The sequence below is a fragment of the Hydractinia symbiolongicarpus genome, chromosome 14 (genome assembly GCF_029227915.1).
Source record: "Hydractinia symbiolongicarpus strain clone_291-10 chromosome 14, HSymV2.1, whole genome shotgun sequence".
Lineage (NCBI taxonomy): Eukaryota > Metazoa > Cnidaria > Hydrozoa > Anthoathecata > Hydractiniidae > Hydractinia > Hydractinia symbiolongicarpus.
Genome location: NC_079888.1, coordinates 11,663,164 through 11,679,227, shown reverse-complemented (window position 1 = coordinate 11,679,227; position 16,064 = coordinate 11,663,164). Strand labels below are relative to the sequence as shown.

General features: G+C 31.9%; 1 long non-coding RNA gene across 1 annotated transcript; it reads left to right on the top strand.

The window, feature by feature from the left end:
* The first annotated feature begins 1,452 nt into the window (after positions 1 to 1,452).
* On the top strand, positions 1,453 to 15,093 carry LOC130625287 (uncharacterized). Its single transcript, XR_008981694.1, has 3 exons — positions 1,453 to 8,717; positions 10,257 to 12,436; positions 14,099 to 15,093. It is a non-coding gene; the product is annotated as an uncharacterized LOC130625287 (long non-coding RNA).
* Positions 15,094 to 16,064: the final 971 nt, after the last annotated feature.

The window sequence follows — 16,064 nt, the reverse complement described above, 5'->3', positions numbered from 1 at the left end:
GACACGAAAAAAAATTCCTGAATCACAACACGCTGTCTGAACGCTGTGATTTGTTTCAATATAAAAGGAAAAAAAAATGTTAAAATTATGCCTTACAGAAGCAAAAAAATTATTAGTTGCTCGTAACTAATATCCCAGCATCCTTTGCTATTTATAGTCAGCTATGTAATATTTTTTGACACCCTTTTCCTTTCTTTAAATTAGAATTGATTAAAAAATAATTAGATATCAAAATTTAGTAAAATTGAAATTTTGTCAATACATTGATTTACGAAGACATTGCAATTTCTAAATTTATAACATTGGATCATCGATGTTGAGCAGCTCTAGAACGAGATGTGTATTTGGAACCTGTGTTTTTGTTGGGCGTTATAAGAGTATCAAAATCCTAAACAAACTGGTTATTATTCTTATTTCTCTTTTGTTCTAAACCATAGACCCATTGTTTTTGACCTGAAATTCCAGCCTGATATTCTTATAAAGCATATTTTTATAAAAGAAAAAGTGTGTACACAAATATTTCTAACCAGGAATGTTTTTTTGTTTTTAATAATTTTATTATTTTCTTTACATATTTTAAAAATATAAAAAATATAATAAAAAATGGACAATTTGACAAAAAATACATTAAATGTACTCGTTATCCAAGACGTCTTTCCTAAACCCAACTTGATATCCTTATAAAGTAGCTATGTTCGAGTCGATAACTGACAACCCGTCTTCAAATGACCTGTACAACGTTTTAAATGTTGTCCTTTGTGTACATGCTGCGCTCCCTTCCCGCGTTGTGTTGAAAAACACATCTTTTTCCTTAATCGGGTAAGTCACTAAAATTTCAAACTACAACCTCGGTTCGTATCCAGTGATTCAACTTTCTTGTACTTTTTTAACAACTCCAAGAAGTCATTCTAAAAAAGTTGTAGAACTCTGAGTAAAAAACATAAACAAAAAAATCTGTTGTCAACGTTTTCTTGTTTATTCACGTCTTCACACAAATTAGGTAATTATTTCTTCCATCATTATGGTATCAAATTACTTTTTAATATCATTACAACTCATATGATTCAGCATGCGATTAGCTTCACTGTCGCTGGCGTGTTGCAAACAAAAAATAACTTCATCAGAAATGCCTGGCTTCCAATGAAGTGAGCGGACGTTTGCATCTCGGACAAGCACTGTCACTATTTTCTATCTTCTTTCATATTTCGCAAAAGAAGTTTGAACACCAGACCACATTCATTCGTCAAATCTTCGATTCAATGTGGCGTATAACAATTAGTGGTCTGGCTTGTTTGCGGCACCACTTTCATGTAAGACATGCAGACGATACATGCAAATGGGATTCGAAGAGTTATGCAATGATGTTGAATCTGCAACACGCAAGAAAGTACGAGAAACATAGCATAACACAGTCAATAACTCCATGTTGGTATATATCTTGTATCTTGGTACATGTTTATTTTGTAATCAGAGATATGAAGCTGGATTTACACTATGTTGCTAGTTTCATATATCAATACAAGCGCTTTAACTTTCTGCCAGCCAATCGTACTTGCTTAATAATTGTTTTAGTCTTAATTTGATTCAGAAACAAATAAATAAATATTCCGATATTTTGATGACGTCAGCATAGAAATGATTACACAATCCTATGAATTCACTTTTACAAACTTCTTTTACGGAAAAAGACTTTTGTTTGATTCGGGGGCGAATCAAAAAGGCTTTAATTAATATAAAGCCATTTTTGCAACTTAAAAAGTAATTATGCGTGTGTATCAGCCGTGTACTTTATTCTTAGTCTATGATTTGACAAATTTCACTGGATCCAATTTACCTGGCATCTAAATCACAGTGAGTGGTAGCCGTAAAATGAAAAACTGTGATAATGGTATGGATTAGTTTCTTTTATATTTTTTGTTTTGTTTTTCTCCTAATAATTTTCCTTCAAAACGTCTTTAAACGCATTCAACGAAATGTTCAGTCAAAATATAAACAGTGGTTTAGAATTTGCATTTTTGTGTTCCTAAACCATTTTTAAATTGGGGATATAAAGTCATAAAATCCTAACAAAAAAACTCGTTTTTTTCCAAAAGCACGTGTTTTATCAATGAAAGAGCTTCCACCAAAATTAAAATGCAATGTCGACCACCATGCTTTCCACATGACAAAAACCGACTTGCGAATTACTTAAAGACATAGTCTGGCACCACCACCATGCTAATGGCAGGGTATTTAAAAGTAAATCAAGACATGGAGTCCTCTTAATGATCTTCAACGTTAACCACATCACTCTTTTCTAAGTAGCAACCTTGATAAAGCTATCTGTCCAAATGCATAACGTTTTGCACATAACCAGCGGTATATGGATTTGTATACTAATGAAATATATAGTATATACTTTGTTTCTCATATATGTCTTTCACAAATTTTATCTTATGAACGCATGCTGAACATATAATATCTTACTTTTCTATATTATAATACCCCTATCTGTCACGCAAAATGGTACCAAAAGTAGTGAGACGCACGCAGTGCGATATAAAAAAAACGGGCGAAACCGTAGATTTTTTCACGGACCACCGACTATTCTCCAAAATTTAATACTGGTATATGGTATATGATTGGTTCTCATTATGATTCCCATATGCACTTATAACTCGCGCGTATTCTTTCGTATAAGAGTACTGATATATGTTTACTCATCGTAAGTAAGAACAGATTACACTCTTTTTTTCGTCTATACTGATTAATGATAATAGTAAGCTTATGTAAACTTGTAAGTATAAATAAAGTTGACAAAGTTTGTTTCCATGACATTCCAAACGTTTATAGGTCTCCAGGTAGCGTTTTGCAGACCATTCAAATATTTTAAAGTATCTTGTTTTCTTAATTCTCTTTAAATTTTTTTAAGGATGTTTATCCCCTTGTTACCATTAAACTTCCAAATTTATTTCATTTGATATTTCGTTACTCTATTTAGTGTACCATTTAGGTACAAGTTAAAAAAATTAGGCAACTTTAAAATTGAAGATTTGTAAAATATATGCATGTAGAAACGTGTCGTTACAGGGGCTACAAAACGGCTCAAGTAAGATCTTGTCATTAATGATACAAGTCAAGGTACAAGAATTTATAACAACTTTTTTGCCAAAATATAGACACACTGTTAATAAATAATTACTTTTCATGATTTGCTACTTTTAATGGTATTTACCAAAAATAAATACATTATCTTTTAGTAATAAGCTTTAAATTTAGATCTAAAAAGGATATTAATACCTCTTAAAAGTCGTTGTTGTTGCTTCAACTGGCTCTATATGCAATAATTTGATAGGATTCTGTACAGAATTTAGAATAAAAATAGCTAGCTAGCTAGGTCAAAAAGTTTAACAAAGATTCTTTTACCGAAAAAAAACTGGATTTAAAAGCAAGATATAGATGAAAAGCAAGATGCTTATATATAGAATAAATTACAGATAGATAATATTTGCAAGATACTTTTCTATCGTTTTTAGTTATAGTTGGGTGTCCAGGATGATTTAAGATGTTGTTTTTGTCCTCACTGCTCATGGACTTTCCTTTCGCCATAAGCCCGACTTTCGTGCAAGTCACTAAATTTAAAAATCAAGAGCTCGTTTTGTAGACTCAATTCAGGACGGGTGAAACCGGGGGAGAGAAGACGGGGCGGGAGGAGTTGGGAAGCGTTGGACGTAAGGCATTGTCCCCTTACTCAGATAGTCTAGATAGTTTCGAAAATACTATATTATCCAATTTAACTCCGTAAAACTTTAAAATTTGAATAGTAAGCTAATCTGGAGATATTAAACTTCAAATATTTTTAAAGCAGCTTCAACCATTGTGTGCTAACCTGTCACTGACAACATGGTCCCTCCACTCTTAAAACTATTTAATTTCATTTAAATCAGTTTAATTTTGAGGAACTTGAGTTTTTAGTGATCAGGAAATTAACCTAACGGACATGTTTATTAAAGGATATTAAAACAGTAATTGACAACTTTCAGAACACAAGTTTTTTCTTTCCATAATTTACTCTTAATACTTAGTTTTAAGAGGTTATATAGCCTTACCCTAACCAACTAATTACACATACACTGAAAAGTTAATATGGCTAAATTAGATCCATTATACAGGAAACCGCAAATTTTATTCATTGATAGATATTGTATTAGCTCTAAAATTGTCCAACTGACGTCAACCTGGATTTTCATTTCCTGGTACCAAATGTTTGTCGTTAATAAATTCGAAAGAAAAAACTTTCACTATACTTTGTAACAATTTATACAATTTTTTTATTTGTACAATTTTAATATTTTTTAATATTGCTATTTTTGTACACCTCGTACTCAGGGCTAAACATGTTCTAATAAGAGGTGAGACTTAAATATAAATTACAAAAACTTGCATGAAGATGAAAAAGAAATTTGTGTAGTAGTAGGCAGGGTTGGATAACAGAATAAAATGACGTAAATAAAGAAAGAGAGTCAAGAGTTCTCAATCTCAACACAACACATTATATCACTTATAATAATGATTGGTGTTTATTGAATTTCCGCGCCCGAAGGCGTAGGAAATTCTTTAAAACCGTCGTTTTTTTCTTTCGGAGCATTTTTTAAGAAAAAATCGACCCTGGGATTTCACGTTCCTCTGAGAGGAGGATAGATAAGTGACTAACTAACTAACCCTGTCCCAAATGGTCAATTGCAACGTCACAGATTTAAACTTCGTACCCAAGCTCCCGAAGTACTGGGAAGTCATCTAAATGACGTTTCAGGCCAAAATTGGTATTTGTTTTTGACAAAATTTGGCACAGTTAACAAAAAAAGTATGCTGAACATAATGGTGACATCATAATTTTGGTTTTTGTCACCCAAATGTCATTTTAGGCCAAAATTGGTCCAAAAATTAAAACTACTTTATTTTCAACAAAATTTGACACAGTTAACGTATGCTGAACATGATGGTGACATCAAAGTTTTGATTTCTTGTTAACTAAATGTCAATTTAGGCCAAAATTGGTCCAAAAATTAAAACTACTTTATTTTTGACAAAACTTGGCACAGTTAACAAAAAAAGTATGCTGAACATGATAGTGACATCAAAATTTTGGTTTTTTGCCACCTTAAATGTCATTTTAGGCCAAAATTGGTCCAAAAATTAAAACTACTTTATTTTCAACAAAATTTGGCACAGTAAACAAATAAAGTATGCTGAACATGGTGGTGAGATCAAAATTTTGATTTTTTGCCACCTTAAATGTCATTTTAGGCCAAAATTGGTCCAACATTTAAAACTACTTCATTTTTAACAAAAACTGGCAAAGTTAACAAAAAAAGTATGCTGAACATAATGGTGACATCAAAATTTTGATTTTTGTCACCTAAAAGCCATTATAGGTCAAAATTGGTCCAAAAATTAAAACCACTTCATTTTCGACCAAATTTGGCACAGTTAACAAATAAAGTATGCTGAAAATGATGATTATAGAAAAATGTGATTTTTTGTCACCTAAATGTCATTTCAAGCCAAAATTTGTCCAAAAATTAAAACTACTTTATTTTCAACAAAATTTGATACAGTTAACGTATGCTGAACATGATGGTGACATCAAAGTTTTGATTTCTTGTTACCTAAATGTCATTTTAGGCCAAAATTGGTCCAAAAATTAAAACTACTTTATTTTTGACAAAACTTGGCACACTTAACAAAAAAAGTATGCTGAACATAATGGTGACATCAAAATTTTGATTTTTGTCACCTAAATGCCATTATAGGTCAAAATTGATCCAAAAATTAAAACCACTTTATTTTCAACAAAATTTGGCACAGTAAACAAATAAAGTATGCTGAACATGGTGGTGAGATCAAAATTTTGATTTTTTGTCAACTAAATGCCGTTTAAGACCATAAACGTTTCAATCGCAAGACTTTCAAGCATGAATGATAGGCTGTATTTTTTGTTATCAATTTCTTTTAAAATGTGAGCTTATTATGACACGTTTCGTTTTGTTTGCGTTTGTTGTAAGATATAATGTCACTTGTGTGCTTTATCTTCAGAGCTTCATGCACCAAACCTCTTCGAATGTTTGGCATGATTTGGCATGACAACAAATTAGCATGTTGTCATCAAATATTTTGGTAGCGAGCGGAAATTCTTAGAGCCCCCAGGGCTTCTTGTTTATATTTGGTTAAAAACAGTATCACTATAACAACAATTATTCTCGTCCTCGATACAGAAGCAACGTAAAAATATGAATTTTTTTTAAATAAGACAAAGAGTAGAGAGTCATGTTGAAATCGCCACGAAAGATCTTGCTTCGAGACTCATTTTTAACATATCCATATTTAATAATGTACGGGTGAAATCACGTAAATGATGTCTTTGTAATTATAAGAAAATCAAATCGTAGTTTCGACTGGAAAGTTTGTCTGGATTTTTAGGATGTTTAATTCGTTAATGTTCTTTTGTTTGTTCGGACTGTTTTTGTTATATTTTTTGTTTACGTTGTTTTTGTTTATCTTGTTTTGTTTGTGTTGATTTTATTTATATTGCTTTGTTTACGTTGTTTGTTTACGTTATTTTGTTTCATTTGCTTTTCTGCACTTTTTTTGTTTATGTTGCTTTGTTTACCCTGTTTTTGTTTACTCTGTTTTTGTTTATGTTGTTTTTTTTTCGATTACGTTCACGTTGTTTTATTTGATTCCGCAGTGTTTTTTACATTGTTTTTGTTAACGTTGTTTTTGTTTGGGTTATTTTGTTTACGCTGTTTTCAGATGCGTTACTTACTTCGCGTTTTCTACATTTCTGAGGTAATCAAGTAAATTTTAGCAAAGAGAAACTCGATGAATAAAGAGTCTTCTCTTCCGTTTAAGTTACACACATGTGTAACAGCTACGACTTTATAATTTTCGAAGAGGAACTTGTTAGTAATAGGATTTTGCATGTTCGTGTATTATGACCTACAGTGCTTCCTTCAATTAAGTTGCGAAAACGATCATTGGCAAATAGAAAGGAGGGGATGCTGTGTAATTGTCAATCGGTAAACAGGATTGCTTTTCTATTCCTGAAATTCATTCAGACTGGATTTCCTCTTTTTTGGAAAAGGTTTGCACAAAATTGGATTACATAAATTAACACGAATCTGTTCCTTCTTAGTATACATTTAAATAGTGCGGAATTTTTATTGACGGTTTTAAAACCGGTTTCTATTAAAACGTTCTAAGCAACAGCTTGCAGTGTTTTGCGTCTGCGCATGCGCATAAGAGTTTTTCCGATCTCGGCACAAATATTTTTCCAAAGTGTTTGCAGACGGACTTATTTTTTAACAACCAATTAAAATTCTAAAAGCCATCTTTAGTAACATGGAAATTGAGCATTCTAAGCGCCAACATTCAAATGAAGCTTCGCCTAAGAATGCTGTGATAGAAACCGTTCTTTATAAGCGGGGCAAACAATTACCATGCATCTTTGTTTTGTTTTTTTATCCACTATCATGCACTCGTTCTACACGTTCATCCTTTTTCTCACCTTTTTATAAATACAACATCGCAGTTAGTGGTTTTAACAAGTGATTAACATTTCGCATTTACACGTTTGGCTCAAGTGTAGTAAAAAATTTGAGAAGAAAAACATTCGAGAAGAAAAATAACATCAATGAGATTTGAAAGATAAGAAAATAACATCTTAATTTCATAAAGTATGAGAAATTTACTTAACACATTAAGTTGAAATAAACAGTACATTTAACTTCAAGTAAGTTCTTAACTTTTTTTAATATTTGCTGCTTCTTTTTTAGTTTGCATTTCTGTGATTACTCACACTATAAACTTTTTCCTCACTCTGTGTGGTACAAACATCACTTTCTCCAATTGAACAACTGTTCCCTGCTAACTGAATTGTAAGATAAATTTAAAGTGGGAGGAAGAACGGTTTAAAAATAAATATTCGGACATAGCTAAGGTGTGACATTAACACAACCCGACTTCGCTTCCCTCCGAGCACAAATGAAAGTGCCAATGATTCATCATGAAAACCACAATAAGAATATAATAAAATAATTTTTGTTAATAATTTATACTTTTGTGTTACGACACGAAGTGAACCGCCCAACACTGTGTAAATGTCAGTACAATATCTTACGCCATCATGGCCGCTATTGTGTTTATAGTTACCATAGAAACAGAATTTTGCATCATATCAAGATTAATCAATGAAAACTTCGTTTAAAGCGACATTAGTATTTTTGAAATTCTGTTGTTATGGAAAAAGTATGAAGCGAGAAGAAGTGAAATATTCACTGTTGGTCGTTATCTTCCGCTGTCTTTGTATGTAATAAACTTTAGTACAATAGAGTGGAATGATAAACGTGCTTCACAGATTACACTGGGTGTGACGCGACAATTTCATAGTCTGTGAAATTCGTGTAATTTTATTTAAATATCCATTTCACATCACCGCAAATGACATAATGGAGAAAAAGAGATTATTAACAAATGAGTAAAAAAAGAAGAAAGAATCAAAGCACAGATAAAATTTAAGTGCGTATTCTTCTTTCTTATTTACGGAGATATCTACTGAAAGTTAATTATGGAGAAGTTGAAAGTTAATTATGGGGATGCTGGAAATTATAAAAGAAAGTGCTGCCTAAATAGCACGAAAGACACGAATGAAAGCAAGTAGCTGAATCTCGTCATTTAAGGTAGGTACGAGGGAAGGGTATAGAGAGATTGAAAGTGGGCGCCGCTGTATATTTCCCTCTTGAGTCGCCCCTAATACCTATGAGAACATTATTCTACCCTCCTACGTTCAGCTTTGCCATTTTAAGATTTCCCCTTCTTTTGATGTAAACTCGAACAAGAAATATTTGTTGGCTCTGCTTTTAAACAAATAATGAAATTTAAACAAACTAACAACGCAACTAAAAATAGCACATCAAGTAGATGCGCATTATTGGAACCGACAGACCGACATTGAATTACTACACGATTCTAAATACCCGACATAGAATTGTTTCATCTATAAGTTTTATATCCGAAACCTTCTTAATATTTCGTGTTTACATGCTGTTTTGTTCACGCTGAGAATTTGTATTCATTAACTCGTTTATTTATTTATTTGTTTATTTATTTACTTTTATTTATATATATATAAAAAATGTTTTAACAAAACAACACTGGTCTATTGAAATTTCTGGACAAGTGTTACTTTAAAATTTCTCTTTCAAATACGTTTTTTCGTTTCATAAGAAAATCCACTATAAAAGGGATTTTCATCGCCTATTTAGCCAGATGTTGCGCATATATATGTACACATATGTTTGTGATCTGTAGAGATTTGGGCACTAACAACTATGAAAACAAAGCCTTGGCTCGCTTTAATCTTAGCGGTACAAGCTGTTTTCGTTTTCTTTACACCACAATAACTTTTTAACCTCATTTTTTTTATCATAATTTATTGACATAAAACTTTATTTAACTACTGGGGACCGATGTGCTTAACTTCTTTGAAGATACCTCTACAAATAAATTAAACTTTTTTGTTTTGTATAAACACTTTTCATTTTCATCACTCTGATTAATCCCAAAAGCGCCTAATAGGGAAAATCTCTAAATCCTTGAATTCTTTGTTTTAGTGGAGGTGTAAGAAAGAAAAAAGCTGAAGATCAATTCAATTGCGTACTTCCGAAAAAATGCTTGATAATTCTTTTTAAGCTGAATATTAAAAATAAAGTGTTCCAACTTATTTGAATGTAAACATGTTAAGCTTATACTGTTAGGTTGAAAGTGATTCTAAAAGTTTTACCGACGTCCAATCCTTTTGAAATATATACACGCGAATCATTATAGCCGCATGCAACTTTTAAGACCACTATAGACTCCCACTATTTTTCATTCAGCCAATTTCATTCTATGCGACTGTTTTCAAAGTTTTAAAAACTCGCGTTCAACATGAAGCTATGTACATTCTCGCATAGGTGGAGGATACTAACATAAATTAAGTTCTGAAAATATTTTGTAGTATTTTTGCGTAAAGTTTACATTAAACACAGAAATGAAAGCGAATTAAGTTGTTAAAGAAATTGTACCGCATTTAAGACTTTTGAGTAAAGCAGAACCGAACTTATATTCTGTTAGATCGGGCTACTATTTTTCTATTAGCTGTTGATTATGTTGAAGCCGTCTCTATAAACTTTCTTTAATTATTATTATGTTCATGTTTTTATTATTCTCTTTTGTAGAAATAAAGTTGGAGTCAAAAAGTTATGAATCTCTTAGACAAAAAACGGTGAGTGACTTCAAATTTACTATCTTTTTATGTTAAGCTATCAGTTTCTTTTGACCCAAAAAGGTAAATTTGTGCGGTTGGGTCACGTCAACATATTTATGTTTCCCTAAGCAGCAAGTTTAAACCTTTTGTGAGAAGTTCAAAATTAGTTTTAAGATTCTTGCTATAATTTAATCCAATCATGGGGACTTCAGAAGGTAAAAAGGTATAGTAGATTTATAACATTACGGCGGTTGACTGGTCGCCAACATCTGTATAATCAAGAAAATTCAACAAAGAAATATTCGTAAATTTTATTGTCTTGCTGGTACTAATATGTTGCTTTTAAAATCCCTGCCAGCTGTAAAATTCCTGAACTTAAAACTCATTGCGTTTTTTCATCCAATCAACCAATTTAATATATTTCATCACGAAAATCACGGGATTATGGGAGATGCTTTGAAAAAAGTAAATTTTTGTTTCACTTGCGAAATAATGTCAGAAGAATATGAAAAGAACAAACATTTTAAATGTGTCCTGGTAGTTGCTTCGAATTGCAGCTAACGCACAACACTGCAGAAAAATTGGTGCATGACATGTAATTCTTAAGGAAATCCTAAATTTCTCAAAATAAGCATTCGTTTTCAATAAAAATTATGATTTTTTTACGGGCTAAACAACTAGTCTCTATAATAGCTAATAGCCGTGCCTCTGCCTTCCAAATGGTCACGCCGAGGCCCTAATTTCTTAACCCTTGCAGAGTCATTCGATTTCTCCGTGCTAACAGGCGAAAAAGAATGCACGAAATACCGATACGGAAAATATGTACAACAGGTGGTTTTATGTGGTTTTTTCCACGGGCAAAATGGTTCCACTTGGAATCAGGATGGCACGTTAGGGAGTCACGCATTTCATTTACCACCAATAATTGTATCATTTATTAATCTTTGACTTAACATCTGAAACATAATTTACTTTCCGCCTCACACAGTGTTTTAACATCACAGCTTTGTTATTCTTGACAAAGGGCTACCGTTAATTAACACGGTTGACTCATAACAGTTAAATTAACACGATTAACTTGTAAATAGTTCAATGACTGGATGACTCATAAAATATAATCTATTAATCTTAGGCTGATATTTTTTTAATAAAACGTGTAACCCATTACTAAGACTACTTGTTTTTATTTTTTATAACATTTTAACCCCTACATTTATGTTCAAATCGAGAAACTTATTTGCGAACTTTACAATGACATGAACAAATGACCAACCCCTTTTGCAATATATTTTAATGTCAGTCTTTCTCACGACGATTTTATACTAGGGTAGATGGACCTAATTAACTAGGCTTATTCTGCTTTTTACCCTTCTATCGATTCTTTGCTACGACTAGGTATGTTTTAAACATTATTAAAAATTACCGCAGAGCCTAAATGTTCTGCTCTTATGAACTAGATTTTTTTTTATAGAAAAACCGTTTATGCGTTTATAATATTCTCTTGTCATCCTCCTTGAATGTGCTTTTCTTAAGGCGGTGATACACGATCCAATTAATCGAATTCGATTAATTGGATCGTGTATCACCGTCTTTAGAAGTTGATGTATAGGTTTTGACTTTCAAATAAGAAACAGAAGTATTGTGATGAGAAACAGTAGAATTGTGTCATATTTGAAAGCAGGAAGTGGTCAAATTGGGAATTTTTCTTTCTTAATTTATACCAATTAGATTTTAATATCCCTACAACCTAAATTTAATCCTTGCATACAAATAATGCTGTAATTAAAAATAAAAAGTTTAAGAACAAGTAGAAATAATAATAGAAGAAAAATTATAGTTTAATATAAAAACATTTAAATTCAATGACCTGCAATAGATGTCTTTTTTTTCTTTTAGCTTTTTATAATTGTTTGACGGATTAGAAAGATCTTTGTAAAGATAATCTTTTGAAACCGTTAGATTTTTTTTTCTTTTACGTACCCAACCGATTTATTCACCACCTCGTGTATATGAACAAGCAAAATGTAAACAATATCACGTGGTCGAGCTAGTAAACAACTTTCGCGCGAAAACTTGAAGGAGAACGCAGCTATCTATAGGATGGAGAATGTATTTCAACTGTGGAAGAAATCTTTAAAGCTTCAACTGACGGTGAGAGTTTTTTTTAAAATATCTCGCTTTATATATATATAAAATGTTTTTTAAATTCAGTTAAAAAAATAATAATTGTCTTTTTTCCCTCATAAAATTGCAGGGGAATATGACAGTTCTTTCCGAGTAGTATTTTTGGAACATGTTTTGCTAACGTGTAGCTTTTCGTGTGTACTAAACGGAAGGGATTCAAAATTTTATAACTGTTGAAGAAACTTTATGATAACGCAATGTGGAGTGATCTATCTTGTACATCGGAAATTTAAAAAAAGATTTTGGGTACGATTTTCTGACTGCTGGATACAAGTTCAAACACCTATTTTTCCAGTCGATTATATCTTACTGCATAGAAATGTATCTTTATTATATCTCTATATTTAATGCCACACCGTTCCAGAGATTCTAAAATTTTAATCAGAATTTAAAGAGCCCTGGGACGATGAGCGTTAAATACTTCGTTTTTGCAATGCATCAAATTTTAGGTGTGAGTATCAAGTTGGTGGGAAAACATGGATCAACATTGAGCTTTAGTATTATACTACTTTTCTTTTTTTTTTCTTTTTCTTTTTTTCACAGCTACTTCCCGCGTGGTTTTTTAATAACTTTTTAGCTTAAAAAATATAAATTATTTTATTTATTTATTTTTTTGTATATTTTAACGTAGTGATAATGCAATAGTGAAACACGACGGGGGGTTTCACACATATTTTTCTTTTTATTGCAACTAATGGAAAGATGTTATGTGCAAAGAAATAAAGAATAAAAACAGAAATAATTAACAAATAGATAATCCGAGAAATTGATGTTTATGAACTTAAAAGATTTACCTATGGAATTTTTTCTGTGCTACGACCTAAAAGAAACTCGGAAAGAATTTAGTAAAATGGATTATGACGTGGAGTAATCAAAGTATTCATTTGATTTCTTTGTATTTACTTTATAAAGTCATGTTTGTTCGAACACAAGAAAAAGAATGAATTTGTTGTTTGCCTCGTCTTGGAAACGTGGTTGCATTTTATCCCTAAGTATTTTTCCCCTACTTTTTTCTTCTGTAGCATTTGAAGTTAGGAAGACTAGTGCCAGATATCAAGTAGTTCTCTTATTTGCTAAAGATTCATAAGAAAAAATTCATAAAATATTGTACGAAACATTTAAAATTGTAACTATACTTATATCATCCCTTTTACACTTCGGTTTTGACAATATCTGTCACAAATAGATACAGTTAGGGACTGTTTTAGTGAAACAGTCCACGAAAAATAACAAGAGTTAAACTTCCCCCTTTCCTTACGCTATAAACCTAAGGCAAAAGGCAAAGGAGAATCGGTAACTAAGTTGTAAAACTGAGGCATATAAAAAATTTATGACACATTAACTTAGGCAAAAAAGAGCGGGAAAACCCGTTATATTTTGTATATACATTTTGATGTCAAATTTCTCAAGTTTATTTTAGTTCTTCTCATTTTCCCAATCTTAAGTGTAATTTTTTTGTGTAAATGTATGAATTATTTTTAAAAATACATACAAATAGAAACAATGGAAAGAAAAATATTTTATTTAATTGTAAAAAAAATAGCATAATAATTTTTTTTAAGCTAAACTTGACAAAATTAGCATCAGGAAAATAGATGACGTCATTATGCTTTCATAATTGTTATGTAGTGTATTAAAACAACCGGAATGAGCAACGGAGAAGGGAGGAGAAGAGAAACCGTTCCAGTAAACACCGCCTCTATCGACATGCGTGAAGTCATCAGTAACTAAGTTACAGTCGTGGCACAGAGTAAGCAGGCTTGTCAAATAGTTTGCTTAAGAAACTCTAAGAAAGGCTAGGATAATTTTAAATGTGAACTTTTAAGAAAGTGGTTTTTAAATAGTTGTTTAAATTCAGCAAACACTCATTATATGAACACGCGTGAGATTAACGCGCGAAAGACGCTCCAATGTTTAACGTGACGTACGTAACACGCTCCGATATTCAACTTGACGTACGTAACACGCTCCGATATTCAACCTGACGTACGTAACACGCTCCGATATTCAACTTGACGTACGAAAGACGCTCCGATGTTTAACTTGACGTACGTAACACGCTCTGATATTCAACATTGTATGGCCATGTTAACTTTTAAGTTTTACAGTTCCAATTGTATTGTTCTCTTGTATAGCAGTTTTTTTTCTTTATGATTCAAGAAGTTGGGTTGTTTGGAAAATGCATCAATTATGAAATATTAATCAATGTAAATTCATTGAACTAACAATGTATGTACACTGTCGAGATACGAATCCAGTGAATACGTGCACGATGAATAGAAAAACCGCATTATTTAAACACACTTCATTTTTTTTTAAATGCTGATTTCATACATCATAGTGAGCAAGTCATACAGTTCGCTACCAATCCTCTGTCCTATATGCACGCCTTGTTTATAAAAAGACTGTACTTGTTTTGAAGGTTGACACAAACAGCAACGTAAAAGTCAAACTTAAAGAGATTACCTTATAAAAAAATGGCGTCAAATTGCTAACTACATGACAACGAGGCTGTGGTTTGATAGGGGCGTCCATAGAGCAAACAAGAGAGGTATATTAATATTTGCGTAAGTGTATGTATATATTTTATCAAATATTTATACTTAAAATATTAAATAATTTAACTTGAAGCCTTGACAAAAAACAATTGGTTACAATCAACAAGCGTTCCTCCAGTGACTCAGTGGATGTTGCGTTCTGTGATGTAAAAGTAGCTGCAGATCTTTGTATGAATTTGCTAACTATATTTATATGTATTTTTTAAACAATCATTGTAACCTTGTGATAAAGCATGGCTGTTGTGTGATACAGGGTTCAGGTTAACTCCTTGAGGAGCAGGCCAAATAGGGTATGGAGAAGTGATATAAGGAATGCGACCCACTGAAGTAGTTAGTTGTAGATAAAAAAATGTTATTTTGTTTTGTACATTTTCTTTACACAAACTACAGATACTTCAATATCTTATGGCAGAAGACCTATTGTACATGCGGTGTAGCGCCACAAAGCCTTTTTTTAAAGGAGGTAATTACAAAGAGAGCTGCAGGCAAAGACCAGAAGTTGATGTTTTACACTATGTATTAAACGTATGATTGTTTCTTAAAAGACCTGGAAACAAATTTTCTTGGTATTTCAGCTGCCATATAAAGCAACAAAACTACTACCAAACTCGACAGTAGGTTACATGAATAACTACCAACAATATGTCATCAGAAATTCAATAAAGAGTATGGTTGCATCACACAGGTGGATAAAGAAAAATTCAGATTTTTTTCACACATAAGTAGGTGCGTTTATTCATTCTACATATGCAACTTTTTTCACAGGTTAACAAAACGTAAAGAACGTCTTCGAGACGATCATAAAATACAACGCCATATGCCGCGAATTGCTTTGTTTCTACGTGGCATAAAACCATACTGCATAATTCACCAACAAGGAAACAGGCAAAAGCTTGTTGATAGTATAGACCTTCATATTAGTTCATACAATTTTTTGTTATATAACACGTAAAACATCAGGCAGATTATTTAATTCATATTCTGCCTTTTTTGCAGCATGTAAAGTGTAAACAATATATTGAAAACAAACTGTTCTC